At 45.0% G+C, this 14,381-nt stretch overlaps 1 protein-coding gene across 4 annotated transcripts in view; it reads left to right on the top strand.

The window, feature by feature from the left end:
* The first annotated feature begins 10,377 nt into the window (after positions 1-10,377).
* Positions 10,378-14,381, top strand: part of KBTBD12 (kelch repeat and BTB domain containing 12) — a 78,093-nt gene continuing 74,089 nt past the window's right edge. For 2 of the 4 annotated variants that reach the window (XM_077993688.1, XM_028844524.2), the window contains exon 1: positions 10,378-11,022. The gene's annotated coding sequence lies outside the window, so the exon portion shown is untranslated. The remainder of the gene's footprint in view (positions 11,023-14,381) is intronic. The other 2 variants (XR_013414310.1, XM_077993687.1) reach the window with 1 other exon arrangement.

Genomic DNA, 14,381 nt, shown 5'->3' with positions numbered 1-14,381 from the left:
AACCTGTAGCTGTCTTTGACTCTTCATCCTCCTTATCATCTAAGTAGAATCTCTTTGCTTATCTTTGCCTCTATTCCAACACTTCACCTTAGACTCCCAAGATAAATTTTTGTTATCTTCCTGCTTCCATCCTCAGTTCCATAGAAAGTATCTTGGTGACCTCTAAATATTAAGTTCCTAGAATAATTCTGGAGGGACATCCAAGAAACTGATAGTAGTCCCTTTGGAGATGAGAAACTAGGATTTGGGGGATCTGGGGTACATTTTTTACTGCATATGCTTTTGAATGGCATGAATCTTTACTACTTGCATTATGTATTTTGCAGTAAAAAAGAGTTTTAAAATATTATGTTTTATGTCCGGATTTATTTTGAGGCTCAACTCCTTCGAGGGGAAAATAAATCTCTTAAATTGCCCAGGCAAAAGCTATAACATGAAATCACTGTCAGATAAAGAATGTAATAGTTCCAAGAAGGAAGGGAGAATCTATTGCTAATGAGCCTGAGAACAGGGCATTGGTTTCTTGGACCTTTTGTGCCCATGAAGAGAGCAATTTCAGCACAGTGGTGAGTGCAGAAGCAGGGAGGTAATGAGTAGCAAGGAAATCAACAGCACCAGTTCAAGCTACACATTTTACACTTTGCCAGTGAAAAGGAAAGATGAGAGAAAGTTGCTAGGAAGGGTAGCAAAAGTAGCTAAGAGGTTTATGGAATTTTTTTAAGATTAAGAAATCGTTTCTATGTTTGAAAACAAAAGAAAGGGAGAATTAATATGTGAGTGACTGATTACCCGGCACCTCACCAGATTGTATTCTCTAAGGGACCATGTCTGTCTTACTCACACAGCTGGATCTAGCTATAAGACATGGGATAGATAGACCAATGGAATAGAACAGAGGCCTCAGAAATCACACCACACATCTGCAACCATCTGATCTTTGACAAACCTGACAAAACAAGCAATGGGGAAAGGATTCCCTATTTAATAAATGGTGTTGGGAAAATTGGCTAGCCATGTGCAGAAAACTGAAATTGGACCCCTTCCTTACACCTGATACAAAAATTAACTCAAGATGGATTAAAGACTTAAACATAAGACCTAAATCCATAAAAAACCCTAGAAGAAAACCTAGGCAATGCCATTCAGGACATAGGCATGGGCAAAGACTTCATGACTAAAACACCAGAAGCAATGGCAACAAAAGCCAAAATTGACAAATGGGACCTAATTAAACTAAAGAGCTTCTGCACAGCAAAAAAACTACCATCAGAGTGAACAGGAAACCTACAGAATGGGAGAAAATTTTTCAATCTATCCATCTGACACTGCAATCTATATTAGACAAAGGGCTAATATCCAGAATCTACAAAGAACTTAAACAAATTTACAAGAAACAAACAAACAAACCCATCAAAAAGTGGTGAAGGATATGAACAGACACTTCTCAAAAGAAGACATTTATGCAGCCAACAGACATATGAAAAAATGCTCATCATCACTGGTCATTAGAGAAATGCAAGTCAAAACCACAATGAGATACCATCTCATGCCAGTTAGAATGGCGATCATTAAAAAGTCAGGAAACAACAGGTGCTGGAGAGGATGTGGAGAAATAGGAACGCTTTTACACTGTTGGTGGGAGTGTAAATTAGTTCAACCATTGTGGAAGACAATGTGGTGATTCCTCAAGGATCTAGAACGAGAAATACCATTTGACCCAGCAATCCCATTGCTAGGTATATACCCAAAGGATTATAAATCATTTTACTTTAAAGACACATGCACACGTATGTTTATTGCAGCACTGTTCACAATAGCAATGACTTGGAACCAACCCAAATGTCCATCAATAATAGACTGGATAAAGAAAATGTGGCACATATATATCATGGAATACTATGCAGCCATAAAAAAGGATGAGTTCATGTCCTTTGCAGGGACATGGATGAAGCTGGAAACCATCATTCTCAGCAAACTAACACAGGAACAGAAAACCAAACGCTGCATGTTCTCACTCATAAGTGGGAACTGAACAGTCAGCACACATGGACACAGGAAGGGGAACATCACACACCAGGGCCTGTCAGAGGGTTGGGGGCTAGGGGAGGGATAGCATTAGGAGAAATACCTAATGTAGATGGGTGCAGTAAACCACCATGGCACATATATACCTATGTAACAAACCTGCACGTTCTGCACATGTATCTTAGAATTTAAAGTATAATAAAAAAGATATAAACATTAAAAAAATAAACACAGGCACTACTATATCTAGACATAGTACCTACCTATATGTGGCACAAAATAAGTGCTCAATAAATATCTATTAAATGACTAGAGGGTGGACAGATGGAGAGGGAGGTATTACCCTCTCAACATTAATGCCAAGTTACTCTGATAACAGGAAAATACAACATCCATAGTTCAGGTGAGAGTTTAGAGAGAGGCTGGGGTCCCACAGGTCACATTGGTGGATCATACGCTGCATGGTCCCAACCTTTCTTATGCAACATGGTGTGAGGTTCTCTGCTCCTACACTTCTCCCATGCTTCTCTGCATTAGCAGGTGGAAGGAAAGGGCTGGAACATTATTAAAGAAGAATTATTTGGGAGAGGAGCTGTAACAACAATAGTAGGTGAAAGCACATGACTGGAAAACAAAAACTTATATTTGCTCCACATAGAAGCTGTTCATTTTCAAACACAAATCAATTCACCTTTTGGGCCTCGTATGTGCTAGCCATGTGCTGAGCCCTGGGATGCAGAGATGATGCGACCACTCTCTGCCCTGGAGAAGCTCAGCAGTAAACAGGGCACAAGACCCTAAACTACTGTGATGCCACGGGCCAAAGGCCATCTACCAGGGCAAGACAGAGTGCTCTGGGAACACAGATGACGGCATCAGTAACTCCACAGTGATGTGTTCCAGGAAAGATACAAGAAGAGGTAATGTTCGAGCTTGGGAGATAGTGAGAAGTTTCCTAACTATATTTATTAATTTACTCAGCAACTATTTATTGAGCTCCTAATCTGTGCCAGGCACTGTGCTAGGCTCTGGGGACAGATGAATGAGCAGAGACAGATACCATCCCTGCCCTCACAGCATTTACAGCTTAGTTGGGAGAAGAGTCATTAATCACACAGTAACATGTGCCAAGGCAAAAGTAAACCTGAGACAAGGGATTGAAAGGAGAGGCACAAGGCTTTACGAGAAGTGACAAGGAGGTTTGCGTGAATCCGTAGAATCTATAGAAACCAGTGCATTTATAGAAAGTGTGCATGGCAAAGAGTGCTCCCTATATCTTAATGTTGTCCTCTCCTTCTTCTGAATAAAAGAACTGCTGGCCACCCAGGAAGACTACATTTCCCAGCCCCAACCCCCTTGGTTTGCCATGTGATTCAGTTAGGGCCAATGGTATGAGCAGAAGTGACACGTGTGATTTCCGGGTGTGCCCTTAAAGGGAAGGGTTTATCTTCTCCTTCCTGTTTTAACTTCCCCCTCCCCTCTCTTCTCCCATTGGAGGTAGGGTAAGCCATCTTGGAGCATGTGGATGAGAACAATACTTTTGGGAAGGTGGAACAAGAAGAGAGAAGGAACCTCGCGGGGCAGTCAGTGACATCCTGGAGCCACCTTAGAGCCTTGGAATGCTCCCACCTTAGCAGTTGTGTGAACGAGAATTCACCTCTCTCTGGTTTAGGGAACCCTCATTCTAATTCTTTGTTAGAGCAGCCAAGCCTATATATCTTAATTCATACGGTATACAAGATCACTGGTCATTGCTTAATAATGTAACAAACAATAACAATTAGTCCTGCCTGTGTTAAGAAACTACTTGGATCCTGTCTAAAACAGAAGTTGCATATTTATATATTCAGGATTCGAGGATTTAATTGTGGGTGGAAATGAAATTATCTTGAAATATGGAGAGAATGTTGGCTTCCAGAGGGTTTCATGATCTTTTAAAAACCCGATATCTACTAGATTAAGTTGTGTGCAACCTCAAATACCCCAAGGATGGAAAGTCTGAGCATGACTTATCATCATGGGCATGGAAGAATGTGGCTGAGGAGACAGATAGTAACTCCATTCCCCATGCTTCCCTGAGATGCACTCTTAAAGCGGAAGAGCCTCCAAAAGAAATATAGTCCATCTCTTGCCTCAAGACAGGATGAAATCAAGATCTGCAATAAGAGAAAGCTTTACGTCCCATTTTAAAGATCTTTAGGGGCCGGGCGCGGTGGCTCAAGCCTGTAATCCCAGCACTTTGGGAGGCCGAGGCGGGTGGATCACGAGGTCAGGAGATCGAGACTATCCTGGCTAACATGGTGAAACCCCGTCTCTACTAAAAATACAAAAAACTAGCCGGGCGTGGTGGCGGGCGCCTGTAGTCTCAGCTACTTGGGAGGCTGAGGCGGGAGAATGGCATGAACCCACCCGGGAGGCGGAGCTTGCAGTGAGCTGAGATCACGCCACTGCACTCCAGCCTGGGAGACACAGCGAGACTCCGTCTCAAAAAAAAAAAAAAAAAAAAGATCTTTAGGAAAGGAGTTTCTATTAATAACGCATGCCTTATCAGGGAAAATGACTTCGTGTTACTATACAGTTTATCAAAGCACTTCCACACCCATTAGCTCTCCTATTTCATCCTCCTAACAACATGGATGAGAGACAGACCCATTATCATTTGCCTATCATACTCCAAGAATCTGAGTGACTTCCATAGGCCAAGAAGTCTTAGGGAGCAGAGCTGGGCCAGGGCCCCAGGGGTCTCATCCCCAGGTCCACCTTCCTCTTTGCTTACCTGCTTTTCCTCTCAGTAACCTCAAATCAGTGAACATTTCCTGATCTTCTGTTCTCTTGAAGGCCTGAGCTAGGCAGGTGAGTCAACCATAAAGGTGAACAGGACAGAGTTCTTGGCCTACAGGAGCTCATGGGGTTGGACAGGGAAACAGGACAGATATGTCCACATGGCCACTGTGTGAAGCTCTGTAGGGCGAGCATCATGTAATGGGCACTGGCAACAATGCTCCGAGCTCCAAGTCCTTCAAACCAGGACAGTTAGGAAGGACAAAAAATGAAGGAACTGTGACTGCTGGAAGCCCCACCCTCCCACAGGTGCTGACCCTGAAGCTGTAGGCACTGATGCACACACATACACACACACACACACACACACACACACACACACACACACACACTGTGGTGGGTGAGACTAAACACATCAGGCCTGCCAGCCTGTTCTTGGAAGTCAGCACTCAAGCTCAGGCTCTCTGGCCTCTGCTCTCCACCACGTCGTCACCATCTAGTGTTTTTTACGTGCTGCTTTTAGTCCTGTTCTCCACTCCTCCTTTTCTCTGAGCCCTTCCTCTGTGCTCTCCGGACTGTCCCCCATGTGGCCACCCCAGCTCTCTTTAGGATGCCGCTCACCTTTGGCCCTCTCCAGTGGTGGTGATTTAGCTTCTCACAGGTCACGAACCTCAGGCTGAGGGGGCAAGGGGCAATACACCTTCCAACCCTCCAACTAGGGAAGCTGAAACAGATCAAAGAAATGATTAAGCTACATTTCCTGGACCATCCCAAAGTCAGGGTGCAGACTTGTGACCTGCCTCTGTCATCAGAGGCCCTCCCAGGAGACCTGGAGGTGGAGGGGAGGCGGGAGCCTGAGAGAGACAGTCATCTGGCAGGCACTCCGAGGGGAGAGTCTGATGCAGCTGTGGAAGCTTCTGGAGTTCTGTCTTGGAACAGGGGCAGAGCAGCATGGGGCAGGGGCATTTCTTTTGGCCAAAGAAGAGCCATCGCTCCCAGGGCTGTAACATCTGAGCCCGATTGTGTGGTGTTCCCAGACAAGCCAGAATGAATTCCACTCTGTAACTGAGACTCTGACCCACTCACTTGTTCATTCACTGTGCTGACATTTGCTGAGTACCTACTTTGTGCCAGGCACTTTCCCAGGGGTTGGGGATATAGCAGTGAACAAGACAGATGTAATCCCTGTCCTCAGGGAGCTCACATTTGGGCGTGGGAGTGAATAGACAAGACGAAAGGAATCAACAACTGATATAGTGGTAATTAGCTTAGCTCCTGTTTCTTCTCCCTCTTTCAAGGTGCTCTTTGTAGCATGCTGAAACTAAGGTTGAAAGAAAAACCCCAGAGGGCTACCATTCCCCACTTCTGCGAGGGTTCATTCTCCAGGCCAGACCTTGTATTATGTCAAGCCTTCCATCTTGACAGTCCACAAGCTAATGTGTGTGTGAGATAGAACCTGATTATGCTAACAAGTTCTAGTTGAAGCCCTCAGGCCACCAGGATGCCCAATCCTTCCGCTTTCCCAGGGTCACCTCTAAGTTTGGGCGGCAGGGGGGTGCTCTTACCAAGACACCAGAGTCAGGGGAAGGGACGTCCTTCTGGAACTCGACGTCTGCCATTTGTCTGCACTGACATCCACAGAGAGGTCCACTGTCCTTTGTTCTTGGTTGTGTGAGGACTCCCCACGTGCCTGTCTGCATGGGCCCCCTTGGTTCAGTGGTTCTATCTACTGTATCAGAGCCTTGGGGACACCAAGGCCTCTGGAAAGGTTATCTGGAGCCCTTGCTGTTCAGTCACACTATGAAGTCGTTGCTGCCCACTGGGTTCTGGCTGCCTCCCTGTGACCTTTCTCAGCAAGAGAGACAGCCATTCCTTCTCTCCTCAGATCCCACAAGCCTCCCTACAATTAGTCCAGCCAAACAGGACGCAGGTCTTCTTCCTCAAAGCCTAGGAAAACCTATGCTCTCCTTCCTTGCCCTTCAGAGACCCACTCCTCTCCTCAGCTGGGGAAGGGGATATGGCAAGAGGATGCACTGCTCAAATTTAGGTTGTCTCCCAAATGTTTCATGCATGCCAGTAATGCATGGCTTTCCTGAAAGGGCCTGGACTTCTGGAATAGAAAGTGTCATGAGCAAACGATTTCCTCCATTCTCTCCCTGTTTTTCACTGTCCTGACTCTCCCCCTGAGGCAATGAGCCTGGAATAGTTTCACTTTTTGGAACGGATTAGAGGATCAAAGTCTCCTAAGGAAATACATGATGAAGGAGGATGGAAAGAAGCAGCTGATACTTTTTTTAAAATGGCTCCACAGACAATATGATGCAGCAGCAGGACTGGTGCAAGCTAGTAAGAGGGCAGACATGGAAAAAAAAGAGAAGAAAGCTGGCACCACTGGGTTGTGACCGCTGCTTGTGCTGCGGCAGGCTGTTTGGGGGACTGAATGAAGTTGCTTGTTTTTCATTTAAGAGCCAGGTTTACCTAATGAGGAAACTGCTTAAGCCAAGTTACAGACTTGGCTCAAGACAAGAATCAGGCTGCACTGTGTGAGAAGTACTATTTCAGACACGTGTATTCCTCCTTCAAAACGTAGGAATGATATGGGGTGGGAGTGGGTGTGTGGAAAGAAAATGGTTTCTGTGTCAAGAAAAAGCTGCCCGGGGTTTAGTCAAAATAAAAGGGAGCCAGACACAGGTAGACCAGCTACAAAGGACCAGAATAAAGGAATAAATTATATAAAAATAACAAAATCTGTACACAGGAATACAGATAAACAACTCAACGCTGTAAGAAAGCAAAGACTGAAAATAAAGCTTTGAATAGAAAGAGGAGGGAAAATGCCTCAAGAAGAGAGAGACAGAGAGCAAGAGTGAGAGCGAAAGAGAGACAGCGAGAGAGAGACACCCAGTAGGAAGGAGCAGTAAATAGAAAAAGAATAGTAAGTTACTGCTGGGTAAAGAAGTACATATTCATATATGATATATTCCAGATGCATATTCCTTAAATCAAGTTATTGATAAATCAGTAGATTTGGTAAATATTAATACTTCATTAATCATTTGGCAAATGGATGTTTTGAGAATCAATTATAGTCACTTAGTGATATGGCCCAGCATCTAAATTAGCCTCCAGACCCCAAGCCCTGACTCTTCATAGCATATTCCACTTCTTCCTGAAACAAATGAAAAAGGTAAAATAAAGTAGCCCAATAGGAAATTGAACAGGGCCTTCAACTCAAACTGAGAAAGATTCATTAGGTTCACACAAACATCTTGTAAACAAAACCAGAAGCAGGAAAGGAAATAGTTGCAGAAGGATCTAACCAGGACTAACTGGATCAAGGGATGTTTGTGTGGAAAGGACACAGGAATTTCCTCAAATAACTGTAAGTATGTATGTGTATGCTTGACAGGCTGAGGCGGGAGGATGGCTTGACCCCAGGAGTTTGAGACCATCCTGGGCAACATAGTGAGATCCTATCTCTCTAAAAAAAAAAAAAAATTAGCCAGGCATGGTGGCACGCACCTGTAATCCCAGCTATTGGGGAGGCTGAAGTGGAAGGTTCACTTGAGCCCAGGAGTTTGAGGCTGCAGTGAGCTATGATTGCACTACTGCACTCAAGCCTAGGTGACAAAATGAGACCCTGTCACTAAAAAAGGAAAAAAAAAAAAAAAAGTAAGTGTAAATACAAATGCATGCAAGCATTCTTCATTGACATGAATACCTTCTAAAATGTTTAAAGGGACTTTACTTACCAATATAAAATCTGTTTTGTTTTCAATGTGGCATATAAATGCACACATATACACAGAGAAATATTATTCATCCTTTAGAAAAGAAAGGACATTATACTTAGTTAAATAAGCCAATTACAAAAGGAGAAATTCTGGCCAGGCGTGGTGGGTTACCCCTGTAATCCCAGCACTTTGGGAGGCTGAGGCGAGTGGATCACCTGAGGTCAGGAGTTTGAGACCAGCCTGAGCAACATGGTGAAACCTCATCTCTACTAAAAATACAAAAATTAGCTGGGCGTGGTGGAGCACAGCTGTAATCCCAGCTACTAGGGAGGCTGAGGTAGGAGAATCGCTTGAACGGGGAAGGCAGAGGTTGCAATAAGCTGAGATCACACCACTGAACACCAGCCTGGGCGACAGAGCGAGACTCCGTCCCTGCCCCCCTCCCCCCAAAAATGACTAATTCTGTATGATTCTGCTCATATAAGGCACCTAGAATAGGCAAATTCATAGAGGCAAAAAGTAGATTAGAGATTAGCAGGTGCTAGAGGGGAGGGAGAAATAAGTTACTGTTTAAGGAGTACCAAGTTTCTTTTGAGATGATGAAACAATTCTGGAAATGGGTACTGGTTATGGTTGTACATTATTAACATAATGCCACTGACTACACTTAAAAATGATTAAAATGGTAAATGTTATGTTATGTATATTTTACCACAATAAAAAAAAAAAAAAAAAAAAAAAAGGAAGAGGTGGGCAGAAGAGTTAGTGTCAAAGGGATGCTGAGAGGTGAAGCCAGCTGGACTTCTGGGTTGGGTGGGGACTTGGAGAACTTTTTTGTCTTACAAGAGGATTGTAAAATGCACCAATCAGCACTCTGTAGCTAGGATTGCAAATGCACCAATCAGCACTCTGTGGCTAGCTAGAGGTTTGTAAAATGCACCAATCAGCACTCTGTAAAAACATACCAAGCAGCTCTCTGTGGCTAGCTAGAGGTTTGTAAAATGCACCAATCAGCACTCTGTAAAATGGAACAATCAGCAGGACATGGGCAGGAACAAATAAGGGAATAAAAGCTGGCCACCCAGCCAGCAGAGGGAACCCGCTTGGGTCCCTTTCCAGGCTGTGGAAGCTTTGTTCTTTTGCTCTTCACAATAAATCTTGTTGCTGCTCACTGTTTGGGTCCGTGCCACCTTTAAGAGCTTTAACACTGTGAAAGTCCATGGCTTCATTCTTGAAGTCAGCAAGACGGAGACCTCGAACCCACTGAAAGGAACCAACTCCAGACACAATGCATGTGAGAAAGACTCAGCCCTATTTTCTGACTTTGAAGCTGGAGGAAGGAGCCAGGAGCTAAAGAATGAAGACAGTTTCCGGAAGCTGCAAAAGGGGAGGGACAGATTCGCTCCCGGAAGCCCCAGAAACAAACACAGCCCAGCTGACACCTTGATTTCAACCCAGTGAGACATATTTTGGACTTCTGACCTATCGAGCTAAAATAATAGTAAGATAATAAAGTTATGTTGCCACCACTGAAAACAATTTTATTTTGCTTTGGTTTAAGCTAACTGAGCTAATACAGCTGCCATATTTTGTGACACTTGCCTAAGGAAGGCTTCCCATACCTGCACCGCTCCGGGCTAACCAGTCTTTTCTCAGGAGTCCTGGAAACCTCCCACTTAGAGAGGTGTAGGGCAAAAAATCACAAGCCGATGGCTCAGGATGTAGCAAATAAAAATACAAGACCAAAATGAAACCCAACCGGAACACCGAGTTAAACGTGAATTGACCGTGCGATATTGGGGACAAACTTAACACTAAAAATTACTGGTTGTACATCTGAAATTTACCTTTAACTGGGCCCCTGTATTTTACCTGGCAAACCTACCCCCAGGTCACAGTGAGACCACACATGGGGTCTTTTGGTCATTTTGCAAGTTTAAAAGACTAAAGGGAACACCGGCATTTTTCAAAGCTCGATTTCCAAACCCTCTTTAAACACTTGTCCCGGTCCCCTCCCCGCAGGCCTTCAGTAGTTCTGGCACGCGGGCCAGCGTGGGAACACCCTGCGCAGGCGCACAGCGTTCCGCAGGGGGCTGCTCAGTAGGGTCTGGGACGCGCGTGGGGAGACCCTGTGCATGCATAAAGCCAACACTGGGGCTGTAGTCGCCATCTGGAACCAGCGCGGGAATAGGTGCGCAGGCGCAAAGTGTCTGGCTGGGCAGCGGCGGCGTGGTCTCCGGCCACCTCCAAGCTGAGGGCAGCACCTGTCGCCTCGGAGGCGCTGCCAGCCCCCTCCCTGCTCCTCCGCAGGGCGCGGGACCTCTATTTATATCGTTCAGCCGGCACAGCCCCATATTGGGCAGTGGCGTCAGTCAGGCCCGCTGGCCGCCCTGCCATCCGGTAGCGTCCAGGCCAGGTCGTGGCCCATCGCGGGGCCCCTGTGGAGCGAGTGGGGACGCGCCCCGAACCAGGCAGCACCTTCGTAAGTAGGGGTAACGTCCCAGGGAACGCGGCCCCAGTCACAAGTCCTGCCTCAGCTCCGGGCGAGGCTGAACCAGGGCTCCGGCTTGGGGCCACCGGCACTTGCAGCCTCTTCTCTAAGTGACTTTCCTCGTGGGCCGGCGCCTGGCGTCAGGTCGGGCTCAGCAGGAGCTTCCCCTCCAGGCCATCTCCGCCCGGCCAGGGGTCTCCGCCCTTCCCCTTCGGGTTGTTCAGGCTCGTAGTCTTCATAGTAGTATCATCCTCTGAATTACCTGACCAATGTGTTACTGTGCCTTCGCTCACTAGACTGTAAGCACAACAAAGGTAGGGGCACTTCTCTGTTCCTGTTTGTCTTCCCGGAACCTAGGATAGTGCCGGGCACTTAGAAGGGTTCGTTTAAGTTTAGTAAATGCTGAATGTATCCCTGAGCAACTCTCTTAACTTTAAAGCCAGGAGAATAATTGCCCTACATTTTCCCCCAAATGCTTCTTAAAAGGAACTAATGAGCTATAATGCAGATTAAAGCACTTTGAAAAGTATAAAAACACTGTGAGAATGCAAAACAGTGTGAACTCAGCAAAGAAAAGAAAAGTAGTCTTATTTGTCTTTATCATCCATGTGCCTGGCTGTTACTGGATGCCCGTTGTGTAGGATGGGTTGTTATGAAATGAATCAGGTCTTTTTCCCCGCTAGTGAGAAACACAGAGTACATTTAGGGTGGTGCGTGTGTTCTGAGCCATTTCCTACCAGCCTCTCCAAGTGTAGGATTTGAGCAAGATGGTGTTGCTGAAACAAAATAGGGTGTGGAGACGTAATCGTATAAACTGGGAGTCACAAACTTAAATGGCTGTAGGATAATGTAAATGGACAGGAAAGAGAAAAGCAACAGCGTAAGAATTACAAATAATGACCGTCACTCAGGTCTCAAAGGGGATAATGGGGCCCAGTAGATGTGCCAACTGAGAGGTGGCAGCTGGGTACTCAAGTCCTGCACATTGTTGCCGCTTGGGAATTAAGTACTCAGTGTTGCCATAGCTTTCATTTTTTTCAGTAGATGCTGGAATATTTCAGCTTAGCATGTTGACAACTAATTTACCAAAAACAAAACAAAACAAAACGCAAAAACAAAAAAAAACTGAGCAGCCAATTTGTAATCTCAGGCGTAAGTGAAGCCAATACATGGCTTCAGTTGTTCCTTAAGAATGGGGCCAAATCCCAGAAAGCAGATGATGACTGGGAATTAATTTTGAGGGTGCAAGTGAAAAGTGGGTGTCATAGTGCAAGCTGTAAGCAAGGGAGTCACTTCACTTCACGATTCTGAATGATTTATTTGACTGGGACAAGAGGATAGCAACTTGAAGCATTAAGCATTGATGAGTAGGAAAAAACACAGAACTGTTTTTCCGCTGCTGTCACACAACAATCAACACAGAAAATGTCTGTGACCTCTGCTAACCAAGAGGTATGTGGGGATTTCTCCCCAACAGCAAGCAATCACTTAGTTCTGCAGCAGACACCAGCTGGGTGTCCTCTAACTCAGCGCCATTCTGACACCATCTACCTGGAGACAGCGTCAGATCCCACAGGTTAAGGGCTCAGTCCCACAGGGCCACCACTGTCTTCAGGCACTAGTCCCAGCATCCAGAGCTTCTGACTGACCCACCTCAAGTTGGGGTTCCTTCTTTGGGTTTCATTTGCTAGGGCAGCTCACAGAATTCAGAAGAACGCTTAAGTTTTCCAGTTTACTATAAAGGATATTAACATGGATACAGATGAAGAGATATATAGGATGAGATATGGGGGAAGGGGTTCAGCCAGGGGCACCACTCTTCAGGAACCCACCACATGTTCAGCTATCCTGGAAGCTCTCCAAACCCTGTCCTTTTGGAGTTTTTATCAAGGCTTCATTACATAGGCATGCTTGATTGGTGATCAACTTAACTTTCTGCCCCTCTTCCTGGAGGTCAGGTGATGGAACTGAAAGTCCCAGTGCTCTAATCCTGCCTTATTCTTTCTGGTGACCAGCTCCTATCCTGAAGCTCTAGAGGCTGCCAGTCCTCAGTCAACTCATTAGTGTACAGAAAGGTATTTATCACTTTGGAGATTCCAAGGATTTTAGGAGTTGTATGTCAGGAAAAGGTCAAACACCAAATAAATATTTTATAGTATCACAATACATTTTATATGTAGAAAAAAATCTTGAATATAATGTTTTATTAACATGTATAAAACCTAGAAAAAAAAAAGGTTATCATTAACTTGTAATTTAGCACTAAACAACGCATTAGTTTAATTGAACAAACCATATTGAGCAACTCCTGTGTGCCAGGTGTCATCACAGACAAGAATACAGAAGTGGCCAGGTATGGTGGCTCAAGCATATAATCCTAGCACTTTGGGAGGCCAGGTCAGGAGGATTGCTTGAGGCCAGGAGTTTGAGATGAACCTGGGCAACACAGTAAGACCCTGTCTCTACAAAAAAAAAAAAAAAAAAAATTAAGTGTAGTGGTGCATGTAGTGGTGCAGCTACAGGGGAGGCTGAGGTCCCAGCCTGGGCAACAGAGCAAGACCCTGTCTCTAAAATAAATAAGTAACCATTTTAAAGGATACAGAAGTGATGCAGACAAATCCCTTACCCGCACTGTGCTCATCATAGACAGGAGAGGCAAGCATCTGCAAAAGTGAATGGCAATAGCAGTGCAGCAACCACAGCATATACACAACACAGGCAAAGGGGTGTGTCAGTGAGGAAGTGATATCTGAGCTGAATTTTGAAGACCCGGTTATATTTTTTCAGGTGGATGGGGGAGATATTTCTGACACAGGTTTACACGTGTAAAGACAGAACAGCATGTTAAAGGCCCATATGCATTAGAACTGTAGTAGTTTGGTACTACTCAAAGATTGAAAAATATAAGGAAGGAAAGTCAGGAGATGAGGCAGGAAAGGTTGGGAAGTGCCAGAATGCCTGAATGAGGGGTAGTGTTGGTGAAAATCAGCCTGGGATGTTTTTTTAATATGGGGTAGTAACTTTATACATGGTGGTAGCCAATGTACAAAAGGGTCCCACCCTTAAAAATGGTTTTGTTTTAAACATTGAAACTGGGACATCATTTTCTGACATCATAATGTTGATGTTCCTTGGTTTGCCAACCAAAGTCTGTTGGAAGTTTTAAACAGACTGTGGAATTTAGCCCTGTCCAAATCATTTCTCTTGTCTTCAGTTTTTCCTCCATAAAAATCAAGGGTTTCATGTTGATCTACTCTATCATGATTATAAGCTACTCACCATACTGAACTTTTTTTTTCGAGACAGAGTCTTGCTCTGTTGCCCAGGCTGGAGTGCAGTGGCGCGATCTC

The sequence above is a fragment of the Macaca mulatta genome, chromosome 2 (genome assembly GCF_049350105.2).
Source record: "Macaca mulatta isolate MMU2019108-1 chromosome 2, T2T-MMU8v2.0, whole genome shotgun sequence".
NCBI classification, from domain to species: Eukaryota; Metazoa; Chordata; class Mammalia; order Primates; family Cercopithecidae; genus Macaca; species Macaca mulatta.
This window is presented reverse-complemented; position numbering and strand designations above follow the sequence as displayed.